This window comes from Saimiri boliviensis, chromosome 5 (assembly GCF_048565385.1).
Source record: "Saimiri boliviensis isolate mSaiBol1 chromosome 5, mSaiBol1.pri, whole genome shotgun sequence".
Lineage (NCBI taxonomy): Eukaryota > Metazoa > Chordata > Mammalia > Primates > Cebidae > Saimiri > Saimiri boliviensis.
This window is the reverse complement of record NC_133453.1, coordinates 150,831,038-150,847,614: the sequence shown is the minus strand read 5'-3', so window position 1 is coordinate 150,847,614 and position 16,577 is coordinate 150,831,038. Positions and strand designations below refer to the sequence as shown.

Genomic DNA, 16,577 nt, shown 5'->3' with positions numbered 1-16,577 from the left:
TTCAGTTGTGGCCACAGGACATACATTGTACAATTGAGTCCTTTTCATTTTATTAAGACTTGTTTTTCAGTCTAGTATTTGATCTGTCCTGGAGAGTATCCTGCTTGTGATGTGTATTCTGCGGCTGTTTGGTGGAGCATTCTATGAGTATCAGATCTGTCCCGCTTGTCCATAGTTCTGCACATTACTAGTGATACTGTGTGAAACCATTTTATCAGTTATTTAGAGTTGGGTATTGCAGTCTTCAACTATTATTGTTGGATTGGGTATTTTTCCTAACTTGAGGATTGGTGGTTAAGTGTATATACTTTTATAATTATTACATTATCCAAATGAATTGAACTCTTATCATTACTAAATGTCTTTTTTCTCTGATAATATTTTCATCTTAGGGTCTATTTGCCTGGTACTGGTATTGCCACTTCAGCCCACTTTTGTTTACTGTTTGCATGAGTTATCATTTTAAAAATGATACAAAGTTGATGATGATAAAATGGGAAAATTCAGTCTGACGATTTCTACGTTTTAATTGAAATGTTCGATCCATTCACATTTAATACAGTTATTCATATGCTTGGCTTCATGTCTGCTACTTTGCTATTTTCACTTTATCTCATATCTTTTATTCCTCTCTTTATCTTTTACTGCTTTTTTATTGTGCTAAATTACATTTTCTTGTATACTATTTTAATTCTCTTCTTTGTTTCTTTTATAAAAACTGTATTTGAGTTGTTTTATTATTGATTGTTCTAAGGGTTAGACTGTACATCTTAGTTTAATGCAATCTGTGCTGGATTAATACTAATTTATTTCCTGGAAAATATAGTCATCTTGTTCCAATATAACTCCATTTGTCTTCCCTTGTTTGTGTTTTTATGGTCACATATGTCATACTTTTATGTTATATGCCTAACATATGTAATAGTCTTATCATTTCAATTATTTTGTGCAATGTAATTTATACTAATGAAGAGAAAAAAAAGCAATGAAAAAGACATACCGGTGACCCTTGAACAATGTGGATTTGAATTGCATGGGACCACTTTTATGGATAATTTTTTCAATAAATGTAATGGAAAAATTCTTTGGAGATTTGTGACAGTTTGAAAAAACTCACGGATGAACTGCATAGCTTAGAAATACTGAAAAAAAAAAAGTAAAAGTTGTGTCACATAGACCAATGAAACAGAGTAGAGAGCCCAGACATAAGACCATGCACCTATGACCATCTGATGTTCGTCAAAGCTGACCGGAACAAGCAGCGGGGAGGGCACTCTCTACTCGATAAATGGTGCTGGAAGAACTGGCTACCCACAGGCAGGAGGCTGAAACAGGACCCCTTCCTTACACCATATACAAAAATCAACTCAAGATGGATTAAAGACTTAAACGTGAACCCCAAACTATCAAAACCCCGGGAGGCAGCCTAGGCAATACCATTCTGCACATAGGCACAGGCAAAGGCTTCAGGACAAAGGTGCTAAAAGCAATGGCAACAAGAGCAAAAATTGACAAATGGGATCTATTAAACTAAAGAGCTTTTGCACAGCAAAAAGAACTATCAGCGGAGTCAACAGGTAACCTACACAATGGGAAAAAATTTTGCAAACTATGCATCTGACAAAGGTCTGATATCCAGCATGAATAAGGAACTTAAACAAATTTACATGGAAAAAAACCCCCACCAAACAGGTGTGTTGAAAAGGGGCAAAGGACGTGAACAGACATTTTTCTTTTTTTCCTTATTCTTCCTTTATTGTACTTTAGATTCTGGGGTATGTGTGCAGCTCATGCAAGATTGATCCGTAGGATCCTCAGTGCTCCAGCTTTTCCTCCCCCTTTCCACCCAACCCCTGGAAATCACTGAGCCTATTCCTGTCTCCATAGTTTTGAATTTTCCCGAGTGTCCTATATTTGGAATAGTACAGTATGTGGTCTTTTCAGATTGGCCTCTTTCATTTAGTAATACGAATTTAACTTTCCTTCTTGTGTTTTCATGGCTTAACAGCTCCTTTCTTTTTAGCTCTGAATAGCATTCCATTGTCTGGATGTACCACACTTTCTTTATTCACCCACCATGATGTAAGGACATCTTGGTTGCTTCTAAGTTTTGGCAATTTTAGACAAAGCTGCTACAAACATCCATGTACAGCTTTTTTTGTGTGGACCTCTCTTCAAATCCTCTCAGTAAATATGAAGGAGAATGGTCAGAGTGATCATTGCAGCACCTAGAGCACTCCTCATTTGCTAAAGTTCTCAGCATGTATTCCCGGAGCTTATGACATCTATCTGGACTATTCTTGTGTTTCTTTATGACCCAATACCTAGCACCTCCTCATGTAACTGTGGGTATGACAGTCATTTTGGGGACAACTCCATGATGTTTATATTCTTGGCTATTTTATTTATACGTCGTGTTGGACTTCTTTAATTTTTTTCTGTGTCTTTAGCTCATTTCACTCTCCCTATTTGCCTCTTAATATTTTTCTCTTTTATCCTTGCTAACCTAGGCAATTAGGGGATCCAGACTGAGCATATGGATGTAGTTACCTTGACTCTAGGAAAGGCTGTTTTTTCTCACTTTCTCCTCATCTATTCGTTGTTACACTGCACTGACCTAGTGATCGGAATCAGGCCGTTTCTGCATGTGAGCAATTAAACTGGGACAGTTTATCTAGCTGTTTCCTTTAGGCCTGTATCCAATAGTGCAGGTACATGTATCATTGGTTTTATTTGTATTAACAAGTCAGAACATAATTTTGTAAAATTTTATTCTTTTGATTTAAAAAGTTCTGGCAACTATAGGGATATAATATGTTTTCAACTAGAAAAAAACAAAGATGTTTTCATTTTTGCCTGAAACTCATGTCAATAAACCAAACAAGCAAAGTTGCTGCTTTCTAAGAATTAAAATTCTGAAGAAGATGTTGAGATGGGCATTCATTGAAAGAGGCAGTTTTGGCACAGAAGTCAACAGGAAGGATTTCCAGCTACAACTATGGGATGCCTCCTTGCCTCAGTTTTCGACCTTCATGTTTTTGTTTGGGTCCTCAGCAGAACATGTTAATCTATCATCATTATTTATATCTTCTTGGCACCATAGCATCAGTCTAGAAAATCAAGAGGGGCCGGGCACTGTGGCCCATGCCTGTAATTCCAGTGCTTTGGGAGGCTGAGGCAGGCAGATTATGAGGCCAGGGATTAGAGATCAGTCTGGCCAACATGGTGAAACCCTGTCTTTACTAAAAATACACAATTAGCCAGGCTTGGTGGCTCATGCCTGTAGTCCCGGCTACTAGAAAGGCTGAGGCAGGAGAATTGCTTGAGCACAGGAGGCAGAGGTTGCAGTGAGCCAAGATCATGCCACTGTACTCCAGGCTGGGTGACAGAGTGAGGCTCTGTCAAAAAAAAAAAAAATAAAAAAAGAGGGAGCTGAGCTTATTATTATTGCGTTAACGTCATTAACTTTGCTTGTTTTATAACATTGTATGAATTGAGGTTTTCCAAGATGTTCAGTGATTCTTCAAATTGAGTATCTAAAATGTGGGGAGTTGAGGAACAATGGAGTCTTCGTGAGGCGTGCCTTAAGGGAGGCAGTTGAGATGCCTTCCTTCCCCAGGCTTCCCTGAGGGGCAGCCTAACCCCTTTCTGAAAAGTGTTAGACTCTTCAACCCCAAAGGTACAATCAACTGGGCAAGATGCTCTGACCATCCTTTTTGAAATAGGAAAATCACTATTAACAGCCATTTTGAGACCTGAGTGCATTCACCTCTGTTACTTTATCCTCAGATGTTCCTGTTCATTCTGCTCCCACTCATCCTTGTGTAACAGGCCCTCGCCTTGCTGCTCCTCTCTGTGAGCAGTCTGCCCATTATCATCAAGCTTAACCAGACCTCATTGTAGCTGGTTCCAGCCCTGAGCATAATGAGGAGGTGGATGGTTTGGAAGATTTTTCCTGTGCCATGGATACTCAGGACCATGAGAGCACTCCAGTGGGCACGCTCAGAGGAGATCTGTGTGCCAGTTCCGGCTCCAGATAGGACTCTTCCAATCCGGGCAAACGGGTTATAGTTCACATAATGTTTAAGATCACCGGCCTTCACATTAGATGGATCCATGTTCAGATCTCAGCTTTGCCACTTCCTAGTTACAGAAGTTTAGACAAATTATTCAATACCTCGGAGCCTCAATTTTCTTATCCTTAGCATAGTCTATTAATACTAATCATGCTGCCTGCGAGAACCAAGACCATATTGAAGTACTGAGCTCCTAGTTGGCATTCAGAAAATGCTGTAGCCCATTATTATTAGTGTTTTTTAGTAATAATTTGATTCAGAAGCTTAATTCAACCTTTTCATATTCGAACTATTCACTGTTAGCCCAGAAGAGGATAAGGTTTGTATGGAGAGGTCCTAGGTAAACTCTCTGGGCTGCACAGATCTCACACGCCCAGCACCCCCACCCCAAGCAGCTCTTCCCTTCAGAGTGGCCTCCTTTGTCTTCCTGCCCTAGGCTTGCTTCTCTCATTTTGCGTCTGCTATCTGACGCCTACCTGTGACTTCTTCCAGATTTTGAGGGCTTCCTGGCCCTTTTCCTGCCATTTTGCACCTGAGTTCTGCAGCATACATTTTGGGTCGAACCCTTTTTGTATCATGTTGCAGTGGCTCTGAAACAGGCCCCACTCGAAGCACATAGGTCAGGAGTGTTCTATGTTTTGGAAAACACTTGGAGACCTTTGGGTCTATTAATCTACGTTGCACTGACGTTTGTTACTGAGGTCAGATTGTCTTCTAGAAAATGTAGGCAAATCATAGAGTAGTTGATGCAAGGAAAACTGTAGACAACTTGTCCCCTGAAATTCAATATCAATTTTGAATACGTCTTAATTTGGATAATGGAACATGTTTCTGTAGATTTAGAAGGGCTTTCAAGTTAGTTAATGAATAACCTCTGCTAAGGAATGTTATTTTTTTGTTTTATAGTGACTTGAAATGTTAAGTGGCCTGTAAATCCATGTTTAAAAATTTCTGGATGATTCTTGGGTATAGGGAGTATATAATGTCAATATAAAAATGTTTACCCTTAAAAGAAAGAAGAAAAATTAGAAAGAAACTGTTAGGCAGGAAATGTCTTTTTTTTTTTTCTTTCCAATTTGCATTTTGGGTTTAGGGGTACATGGGCAAGTGGTAAACTGCATGTCATGGGGATTTGGTTTACAGATTATTTCATCACTCAGGTAATTAGCATAGGACCCAATACTTAGTTTTCTGATTTTCACCCTCAAGGAGACTCCAGTGTCTGTGGTTGCCTTCTTTTCGTCCATGTGTACTCTGTGTTTAGCTCCTACTTACAATAACGAAAGCATGCAGTATTTGGTTTTCTGTTCCTGTGTAACTTGGCTAATGATAATGGCCTCCAGCTGCATCCATGTTGCTGCAAAGGACATGGTTTCATTCTTTTTTATGGCTGCACAGTATTCCATGATATGTACTACATTTTCTGTATTCAGTCCACTGTGGATGGGTATTTAGATTGGTTCCAGGTCTTTACTTTTGTGAATAGTGATATGATGAAAATATGCATGCATGTCTTTGTGGTAATGAGATTGCTGGATTGAATGGTATTCTTTGAGGAATCTCCAAACTGCGTTCCACATTGGCCGTACTCATTTATACTCCCACCAGCAGTGTAGAAGGGTTCTCTTTTCTCTGCAACCTCGCCAACATCTGTTACTTTGTCACTTTTTAATAACTATTCTAACTGGCGTGAGGTGGTATCTCATACCGGTTTTGATTTGCATTTCTCTAATTATTGGCCATGTTGAGCGTTTCTTCATATGCTTGTTGGCCATATGTATGTCTTCTTTTGAGAAATGTCTGTTCACGTCCTTTGCCGGTATCTTGACAGGGTTGTTTTTTGCTTGTAAATTTGTTTAAGTGTCTTATAGATTCTGAACATTAGACCTTTCTCAGATACATAGTTTATAAAAATTTTCTCCCATTCCATTGGTTGTCTGTTTACTGTGGTGATAGTTTCTTTTGTTATGCAGAAGCTCCTTAGTTTAAGAGACCCTGTTTGTCAACTTTTGTTTTTGTTGTAATTGCTTTCCGAGTCTTTGTCATGAAATCTTTGCCAGGGTCTATGTCTAAAATGGTACTTTCTAGGTTTTCATCTAGGGTTTTTTTTTTTTTTTATAGTTTTAGGTTTTGCATTTAAATCTTTAATCCATCTTAAATTGATTTTTGTATGTAATGGAAGGAAGGGTTCCAGTTTCAATCTTCTGAATATGGCTAGGCAGTTATCCCAGCACCATTTATGTAGTAGGGAGCCCTTTCCCATTGCTTGTTTTTGTTGATTTTGTCAAAGATCCAATAGTTGTAGGTGTGTGGCTTTATTTCTGGGTCCTCTACTCTGTTCCCTTGGTTCATGTGTCTGTTTTTGTACCACTACCATGCTGTTTTGGTTATTGTACTAATGTAGTATAGTTTGAAGCTGGGTAATGTGATGCCTCCAGCTTTCTTCTTTTTGCTTTAAGTTTCCTTGGCTCTTTGGGATTTTTTTTTTCCATATATATTTTGCAATAGTTTTTAAAAAATTCAGTGATGAATATCATTGGTAATTTTATATGAATAGCATTGAATCTGTAGGTTGCTTTGGGCATTATGGCCGTTTTAACAATATTGATTCTTCTTATCAATGAGCATGGAAAGTTTTTCCATTTGTTTGTGTCATCTCTGATTTCTTTCAGCAGTGGTTTGTAGAGCTTTTTCACCTCCCTGGTTGGCTATATTTCTAGGTATTTTATTTTTTTCTGTAGCTGTCGTAAATGGGATTGCATTCTTGATTTGGCTTGGATGTTATTGGCATTTAGAAATGCTACTGATTTTTGGCCATTGATTTTGTATCCTTAAATTTTGCTGGAGTTGTTTTATCAGCTGAAGTAGCTTTTGAGCCAAGACTATGGTGTTTTCTAGGTATAAAACCATATTGTCTGTGAAGAGAGGTAGTTTGACTTCCTCTCTTCCTATTTGAATGTCTTTTATTTCTTTCTCTTTCCTGATTGCTCTGGCTAGGACTTTCAGTACTCTGTTGAATGGAAGTGATGAGAGAGGGCATCCTTGTCTTCTTCCAGTTCTCAGAGGGAATGGTTCCAGGTTTTGCCCATTCAGTATGATGTTGGCTGTGGGTTTATCATAGATGGCTCTTATTATTTTAAGGTATGCTCCCTTGAAGCCTAGGGATGTTGAATTTTATCAAAAGCCTTTTCAGCATCTATGGCAACCATCATGTGGGTTTTGCCTTTAATTCTGTTTATGTGGTGAATCACATTTATTGATTTGCATCTGTTGAACCAAACTTGCATCCAAGAGATAGAGCCTAATCATAGTGGATTAGCTTTTTGATGAGCTGCTGGATTCAGTTTGCTGGTATTTTAATGAGGATTTTTGCATCTATGTTCATCAGGGATATTGGCCTGGAATTTTCTCATTTTTTGTTGTGTTTCTGCTAGGTTTGGTTTCAGAAAAGGAGAGACTCTTCTCTAACTAATTGTATGAGGCCATCTCATAGAACAGTACCAGCTCATCTTTAGAAAATGTCTTGATCTTACATGATGGGCACATTAAATACAGTATGTGAAGATTTTCATAGCAATTTCGAATCCACTTTCTTTCAGGTTGTAGCAGTCTCTTCTTGTAACAAGGATTTAGCAGCGTAAGGGAAATCTCTATTCAGTATTCCTATAGACAGAATCAATAAATATGAGCTCACAATCTAAAATTGCAAAACACATGGAGAAATAGTTTATCATGAATGAGAGGAAGCAAGACATTTTCAGATTATAATATTTTGGGAATAATGGATAACATTTTTAACATGATGTATTTAATATATCTAATCTTTTCTTTCCCTTGAAATTATTTTTATAAAAAAACAAGGAAATGGAGATTTTTTTTCTTTTGAAATAATTTTAGACTTACAGAAATGTAAAAAAAGTATAGAGGGACCACATTTACCCATCACCCAACTTCCCCTAAAGTTAAAATTTATACAACCATGATAAAATTATCAAAAGAAGAAAATTAACATTAGTAGAATATTAGTAAAACAACAAATACCCTTCAGTTTCTTCAGTTTTTTCCTAATGACTTTTTTTTCTGTTCAATATTCTCTCCAGAATCCCACATTTCATTCAGTTGCTGTATATCTTGAATTTTCTCTAAATTCTTGAGTCTGTCTTCACACATTTGAAAAGTGTTGGTCAGTTACCTTGTAGAGATTTCTCAATTTGGGTTTGTCGTGTTCTCTCATGACACTTTTGAGGCGGTTGCAGCGTTGGCGAGGTCCCAGAGGTGATGTGCCCTTACCAGTGCATCCTGTCGGGGTGCAAACCTTGGCATGTCCTACTACTGATTTTGTTAACATCCATCACGTGGCTTACATGGTGTCTGCCAGGTTTCTCTATTCTAAAGTGAAGCCCTGAGAAATACTTTGAGACCATGCTAACATTGTGTTTCTCCTCAAACATTTTCTTACTGATTTTAGCATTTGTCAGTAGCTCTTTGCCTCTGATCATTATGACTGTAGAGTTTGCCTAATGGTGATTTTGTATTGTCCTTATGGCTTCTATTAATACATTTACTAACGGGAGCTCATCTGCAAGGAAGAGCTATTCTTCTCCTTTATTTATTTATTTATTTATTTATTTATGTTTGTAAAAGTTTACTGATGGTTTATTTTATTCTATGTGTTGTAAGCCAGTACTGTTTTTAATTTTGTTGGTCAGATTATTCCATTTTTGATCATTGGGACAGCTTCCTTGTCCACTTGGCTCCTGTCTTCTTTAAACACATTCTCATCCATTTTCAATCATTTTTTCATTTTCTCACATCACAAAATGTTCTTGAATAAATTTGCATTTTGCCTGCTCTTACCCTGGAATCAGCTGCCTCTCAAAAGATTTCTCATGCCTTATATTGGGGAATTATGTTTAGAAATCAGAATCTGGGTGCTTGGTGTGCATGTAGCAATTTAGGTGTCACTGATTCTAGGCCTCTGCAGTCAGCATAGTTGGGCATATGTGTATGTATACCAACACCCGGACGTCCATATCTGTATCTGTGTTAATTTATTCATCTATATGTTTAAAACCTTCAGCTCATATTGATTTCTTGAATTCCAATCCAACACTGTAAGATTTGTCTCTTGCTCTCATTATCTACAATATATACTCACTTATGTGTTCAATTTCTAGCATACACCTGAAGTAGTTACAGAATTGCTAACTCCTGTCTTTGTGAGAAATAGATTTACTAACTCAACTACAGTGTTTCTGTAGACTTCTTTTTGTCTTTAGTCTTACAGTAGCCTGTCAAAGTATGGTTTTCTGAAATTTCTTAGATTAGTTCTTTTCATCTCCGTAGCCTTCAGTGTGTTTATGTTATTTGTAATGCACTTATTTGGGCTGGGATTGCTATAATTTGGATACCCGTCCCCTCCAAATCTCAGGTTGAAATCTGATCTCTAGTATTGAAGGCGGGGCTTTATGGAAGGTGTTTGGGTCATGGGGGTGGATCTTCCAAGAACGGCTTAATGCCATCCTCATGGTAATGAATGAGTTCTCACTCTGTTACTTCCCAAGAGACGTGCTTGTTGAAGGAGCCTGGCACCCTTCTCTCTTGTTTTCCCCTCCCTTCTGCTCCAGCCATGTGATCTCTGCACAGCAGCTTCCCACTATGAGGGGAAGCAGCCAGAGGCCCTCAACACATGCAGATGCTGGGGCTGTGCTTGTTGTACAGCCTGGAGAACTGTGAATGAAATAAACCTCTTTTTTTCTTTGAGACCTTGTCTCATTCTGTTGCCCAGGCTAGAGTGCAGAGGCGCCATTACTGCAGCCTCAACCTTTCCAGGCTCAAGGAATCCTCCCTTGAGCCTGGACTCCCATGTAGCTGAGACTACAGGCTCATACCACCACACCTGGCTAATTTTTGTAGAGAGAGGATTTTGCCATGTTGCCGGCACGTTGTTCCTTTCTTTATAAATTACCGTTTCTTTATTGCATCATAAATGGACTAAGATGGGATATTTAAACCATTACCGTGGTTCGAAGAATCAGAGCTATACAGAAGTGTATATGCAGGGAAGTATCACTCTCTCCTCGTGCTTACTCTCCTGTTCTTCACTCGTCTTTCTACCTTACCCAGATCTCTCCTCTAAGTAGCTGGTATATCTGCCTTGTATTTCTTTTACATAAATAAGAACATACAGATGTTTATTTTGTATCCCCTTCTTCATTACCCGAAGAATAATGTAGTGCAGATAATCTTTCACGTTTTGCTTTTTATAAGCTTAATGGTATGTCTTGGAAATTACTCCTGATCAGTTCACAGAAATCTTCCCCCTTCTTTTTTGTAACTATATAGTACCTCATTTTGTGAATGTGTCATGGTTTATTCAACCTTCCTTCTACATAGAGGCATTTAGATTGTCTCCAGTCTTTTGTAATTACACACGATGCTACAGTGAATGCTTTCGTCTTGTTGGAGGTGTACTTTCAGGGTCTATTTCTAGAAGTAAGATCGCGGAGTCAGAGAAGTGCATGTTTTACTCTTTATTGCCAGATTTCCCTCTGCAAGAGTCGTGCTGGATTATCCTCCCACTGGCATTATGAAAGCTTGGTCATTTTTCCAGTCTGCCTGAGAGAATGTGATGTCGTAATTTTTCATTTTGTCAGTTTTATGAAAATGGTATCTCAGTGCTGTTTTCATTTGCATTTCCTTAATGATAAGTGAATTTGAACTTGTTTTTGTGTTTGAAGGCCATTTTCAGATCCTTTTTTGTTAATTGTGCATTCACGTCAACTTCCTGTTTTTCTGTTGAGTCTTTGTATCACAGTGTTCAAGGGCTCTTCGTTTATTAGGGATATTAGCTCTTTGTGGTATAGACTGCAATTATTTACTCCTGGTTAGTAGTTTTGTGACTTTTTATAGTGTGTGTGTGTTTGTTTTGGTCATGTAATTTTAAAACACTTTTATGTAGACAGATTTACTAGTTATATCTCTGGATTTTCAGTTTTATATAGAAAGGCTAAATAGAAAATCAGCCATTACTTATATGCTGTCTTATTTTACGTTTAAATCTCTAACACATTTGGGTTTTTTCTTGCATATAGTAAAATATAGAATCTAATTTTATTTTATTTTTCCAAATGATGACCTGGTTGTCCCAGCACCATTGATTAAACAGGACACTTGTACTCCAGTGACTTGAGATATCAATTTTATCATGTATTAACTTTTTATATGTCCTTGGTCCTGTTTCTGAATGTCCTATTACATTATATGTCTATTTGTCTATTAATGGACCAGCACCAAGTTGTTTGAGGCTTTATAACATGTTTTAGTGTCTGGGAGAGCTAGTTATGTCTGCTTTTTGGTTTTTCCTTTTCAGTGTTTTTTTGGGATATTCTCACATATTTCTTTTTTCTTGTGAACACTAGTATCAACTTGTCTAACTCATTTATGAAATAGCTTGCTGACATTTTTGATCAAGATTGCATTAAATTAATTAACATGGGAACAGCTGTCATCTATCCATTGTTAATTAATGTGAGAACAGGATATGTCTTTTATTTGGTCAAGTCTACTTTGTCTTTTAGGAATATTTTACAATTGTGTTGTATAAATTTTGCCCATTTCTTGTTAAATGTATTATAAAATAATCTTTGTTGATATTATGCATGTGGCTTTCTTTGCAAGTACGTTTTTTGCTGTTTATTTTTTGTGTATACAGAGGCCTTTAGTTTTTGTGAGTTAATATGGCTTTAGTTGATATCCCTGTCTAATGTTAAATAGTAGCAGAAATAAAGAGTAAACGCAGCAGGCCTATAACTGCCGTCCTTAGAAAGGTCTACTTGCTAGGTTAGTCCTTGGCTGGCATCTGGGAACTCAAATGTCAGAAGTATTCCCACCATTATCTAACTGAGGATAGTTTATTGTGCCTAGACTGTATATGTAAACAATTTGGTTTATGCTAACCTCCTGCTTTCTTTCTGGGAGTCTGGAATTTTGGTATATGTTAGACAGAGGGTGTTTATGTGATCAGATCCCAGTAAAAACCTGAGTCTCTAATGGTCTTCCCTGGGCAGGAACGTCACACACGTTGCCACATTTTCATTGCTGGCGAAAGAGTGTGCACTCGGTGAGCCCCCCGCGGGAGGAAGAGCGAGGAGGAAACCTCATACGGATCCGTACTCACGTGGACTCCACCTTCGTCTTTTCCCCTTACGATCTGGCTGTGTGTCCTTACTTAATTGCTGTGATGAATGATAGTCAGGTGTGCAACTGCATGCTTGCTCACAGAATTCTTCTAGAACATCTCCAAGTGTTGGAGTTGCCTTGGAGACTGACACACTGGTCATAGTGGAAATGCCTTTAGTGTTTCCCTATTAAATACGATACTGGCTTTAGGATTATGTATATATAATATAATTTTTTTTATCACATTAACAAAGTATCCACTAATTCCTGTTTTCTTGAGTGTTTTAAGCATGAATGAGTGTTGAAATTTGACAGAGTTTTCTCCCCAGTATTTATGGAGATCATCATGTTATTTTTCTCTTAGATCTATTAATAGAGTGCACAGTACTAATGAGTTTCCTAATATTGAACCAACCTTGAATTCTAGAATGAATGAACTTTTTTATGATTTATTATTTTCTTAATGTGGTCTTTTTGCTAATATTTCATTTACAATTTGACGTTGATATTCATGAGTAATACTTTTCTGTAGTACTCTTTTTTTTTAACGAGTCTTTTCCTGGTTTAGGTATCAGTGTCACACTTGCTTCATAAGAGGAGTTAGGAAAATCTACCTTCTTTTCCATAATCTGAAATAATTTATAGATAATTGTGACTATCTGGTTTTTGAGGGCTTGTATAATTACCCTGTGAGACCATCTTGGCCTCGTTCTTTTTGGGAGTGGGCTAGTTATTTCTTTAATAACTTTCTATTTCTTTGAAAATAGGTCTGTTTAAGCTTTCTAAATCAGATGGGGTCAATATTGGCAATCTGTATTTCTCTAGGGAACTATCCATTTCACCTAGGTTTGAAAATCTATTTTCACAGAAGCTTCCAAATTAGTCATTTATGATTTAAATTTTACTTCTGTTTCAAAGATTATTTTATTTTTAATATTATTATTCTAGTTAAAAAAATCAACTTTATTTGCATACATAAATACTTCTTTTTTTATTGTAATTTAGGTTCTGGGGAACATGTGCAGATCATGCAGGATTGTTGCATAGGTACACACATGGCAGTGTGGTTTGCTGCCTCCATTCCCCTATCACTTAAATCTGACATTTCTTCTCACGTTATCCCTCCTTGACCTCCCCATCTCCCCGCTCTCCCTCCCTTAGCCCCCACCAACAGACCCCAGTATGTGATGCTCACCTCCCTGTGTCCCTGTGTTCTCATTGTTCAACACCCACCTATGAGTGAGAACATGTCGTGGTTGATTTTCTGTTCTTTTGTCAGTTTGCTAAGAATGATGGTTTCCAGATTCCTCTACGTCCCTAAAAAGGACATGAACTCATCATTTTATATGGCTTCGTAGTATTCCATGGTGTGTATTTGCTGCATTTTCCTTGTCCAATCTGTCATTGATGGGCATTTGGGTTGGTTCCAGGTCTTTGCTATTGTAAACAATGCCGCCATGAACATATGTGTGCATGTGTCTTCATAAGAGAACAATTTATAATCCTTTGGATATATACCCAGTAATGGGATTGCTGGGTTAAATGGAATTTCTATTTCCAGATCCTTGAGGAATCGTCACACTGTCTTCCACAATGGTTGAACTAATTTACACTCCCACCAACAGTGTACAAGTGTTCCTATTTCTCCACATCCTCTCTGGCATCTGTTGTCTCCAGATTTTTTAATGATTACCATTCTAACTGGTGTGAGATGATTTCTCAATGTGGTTTTGAGTTGCATTTTTCTAGTAATCAGTGATGATGAGCATTTTTTCATGTTCGTTGGCCTCATATATGTCTTCATATCCTTTGCCCACTTTCGGATGGGTTTGTTTGTTTTTTTTTTCTTGTAAATCTGTTTCAGTTTTTTGTAGATTCTGGATATCAGCCCTTTGTGAGATGGGTAGTTTGCAAAAATTATTTCCCATTCTGTTGGTTGCCGGTTCACTCTAATGACTGTTTCTTTGGCTGTACAGAAGCTCTGGAGCTTAATTAGGTCCCATTTGTCTATTTTGGCTTTTGTTGCCAATGCTTCTGGTGTTTTAGTCCTGAAGTCCTTGCCTATGCCTGTGTCCTGAATGGTTTTGCCTAGGTTTTCTTCTAGGGTTTTTATGATGTTATCAGTGATTATTTTATTATTGTTCTTTCTTACTCTGAATATTTGTGCTTTCTCCCCATTTTCCCCTTAATCAAGTTAGATTGTGGTTTGTACATCTTGTTAATTTTTCTCAAAACAACAACTGGGAGTTGGTTTCTTAATTATTGTACGCTTTTGTATTCTCTTGGTCATTAATTTCTGCTTTAACTTCATTATCTCCCTCCTTTATTTGGTGGGCTTTGTTCTTTTTCTAGTTTTTAGAGTTGGAAATTTAGTATTTTTTTCAGTGTTGTTATTAAACGTGTTTAGTGCAATGATTTTCCTCTGATGACTGCTTTAAATGCATCCCTTATATTTTGATATGTAGTATTTTCATCATTCTTTAAAAATTGTAATTTCTATTTCCCACAAGAATTGTTTTAACAGAACATTTTTAACTTTCCCTGTAGAAGGACCTTTCTGTTTTTTGTTTTTCTTAGTAATTTTCTAGCTTGATTGCATTGGCAGCAAAGAGCTTTTTGTATTTAAAAATATTTCTACTTTACAGAAGTTACTAATCGATACGGTATGGGTATTTGCCCCCTTAAAGCCTTATGTTGAAATTTGAGCCCAGTGTTGGAGGTGGGGCCTGGTGGGAGGTGTTTGGATCATCGGGGCAGATCCCTTCTGAATGGCACGGTGCCATCTTTGTGGTAATGGGTTCTCACTGCGTGAGTCCCTGCAAAAGCTGTTAAAAGAGCCCGTTGCCTCTGACTCTCTCACTTATCTTGTCACGTGACCTTAGCATGCCTTGGGTCCCCATTGCCTTCCCAAACAGGTGGGAGCAGCCTGAGGCCCTCGCCCGACGCTGAGTGGACGTTGGTGTGTGCCTCCACGTGCACAGGCTGCAGAACCATGAGCCAAACCAACTGTTCTTTGTAAACTGGCTGGATTGGAATCCTTGGTGTACACTTTTTTCATTGACTTATTTTTTAGAATGCAGCTCCATTGTCATTTTGTTTATATGTTGATTTTGGAAGACCTGATGTCAGTTTGATTGTTTTGCCAGAGGCTTTGATGATTTTATTTTCTTCCTTGAAATCTTACAGTTTCATTAGAACATATATCAGAGACTTTAGTTTTAAATATTAGCTTCACTCCACTATTCTGTGTTTCTCCTCTAGGGACTCAGTAAACAAATACAATTCCTTCATTGCCTGTGTTCTATTTCTACTACTGTCTCTGAACTTTTAATTTATTTACTTATTCATTTTCATTCTCTCACTTGCTTGGATATCTTATTTAGTGACCCTTGTTATATTTTCATTTTTGTCTATTGTGTTTTGGGCATCTTTTAATTTATTTCTCATTTCTTTTGTAAAACGATTTCTCTGAGTACATAATAGTTGTTGCGTATTTATGGGGGACATGTGATATTTTGATGCAATAGTACAATGTGTAATGATGAAATCAGGGCAGTTGGGGTATCTGTAACCTCAAACGTTTATCGTTGTTTTGGGAACGTTCCAAGTCCTTTCTTCCAGTTATTTTAAGTATACAGTAAGTTATTGTTAATTATAATCGCCTAGAGTGCTATCAAACACTAGAACTTATTACTTCTAACTAACCGTATTCTTTGTACCCACTAAACAACCCCTTATTTCTGAGAAAACTTGGTTACGTCGTCCTTCTGTTCATTCAGCTTTTTATTTCTCACTGTTATTTGCCTGTTTCTGTTTTCAAATGTCTGATTTAAGGTGGGTTGTATTTTTAATGCTTGCTTGAGGCTTGAGCATGGCGGATTCATTCACTTTTAATGCTTGCCTGGGCGGGGCAAATGCATGTGAAGTGTGGGCTAGCAGTTTCCTCTGCATGGTTCTCGGTTCTTTTCAGCAGGGATTCTCCTCAGCTGGTGTGTGTGACATTTCCGCTCCTGATAGCGTTTGCACTGGCTCTGTAGGTGTGACTTCGCTCTCCTCGTGTTCATTTCATGCTGTGGGACGTGTTTGTGTTTCTCGGGATTCGTGGCCCTCTTCTGTGGGCAGAGCACAGTGCTCTGACTCCTGCCTTGCAGAACCCCGCTTTTACTTCCTTTTCTGCGTGACCGCGGGTGCCTCAAGGAGCTTTCTCTTCCTCTGTTTCTTCCTCCCCAAGGCTGCATGCTCCCAGCTGGGCCCTTCCCGTGCTCCTGCCCCTCCCACGGCACCTCCCAGGGCCCTGTGCCCCATGGCCCCTCCTGTGGA

General features: G+C 38.1%; 1 protein-coding gene across 6 annotated transcripts in view; it reads left to right on the top strand.

Annotated features, from left to right (window-relative positions):
• The window catches only part of OCA2 (OCA2 melanosomal transmembrane protein), a 241,394-nt gene that overhangs the window by 140,739 nt on the left and 84,078 nt on the right, over positions 1–16,577 (top strand). The gene's annotated exons all lie outside the window — the stretch shown is intronic.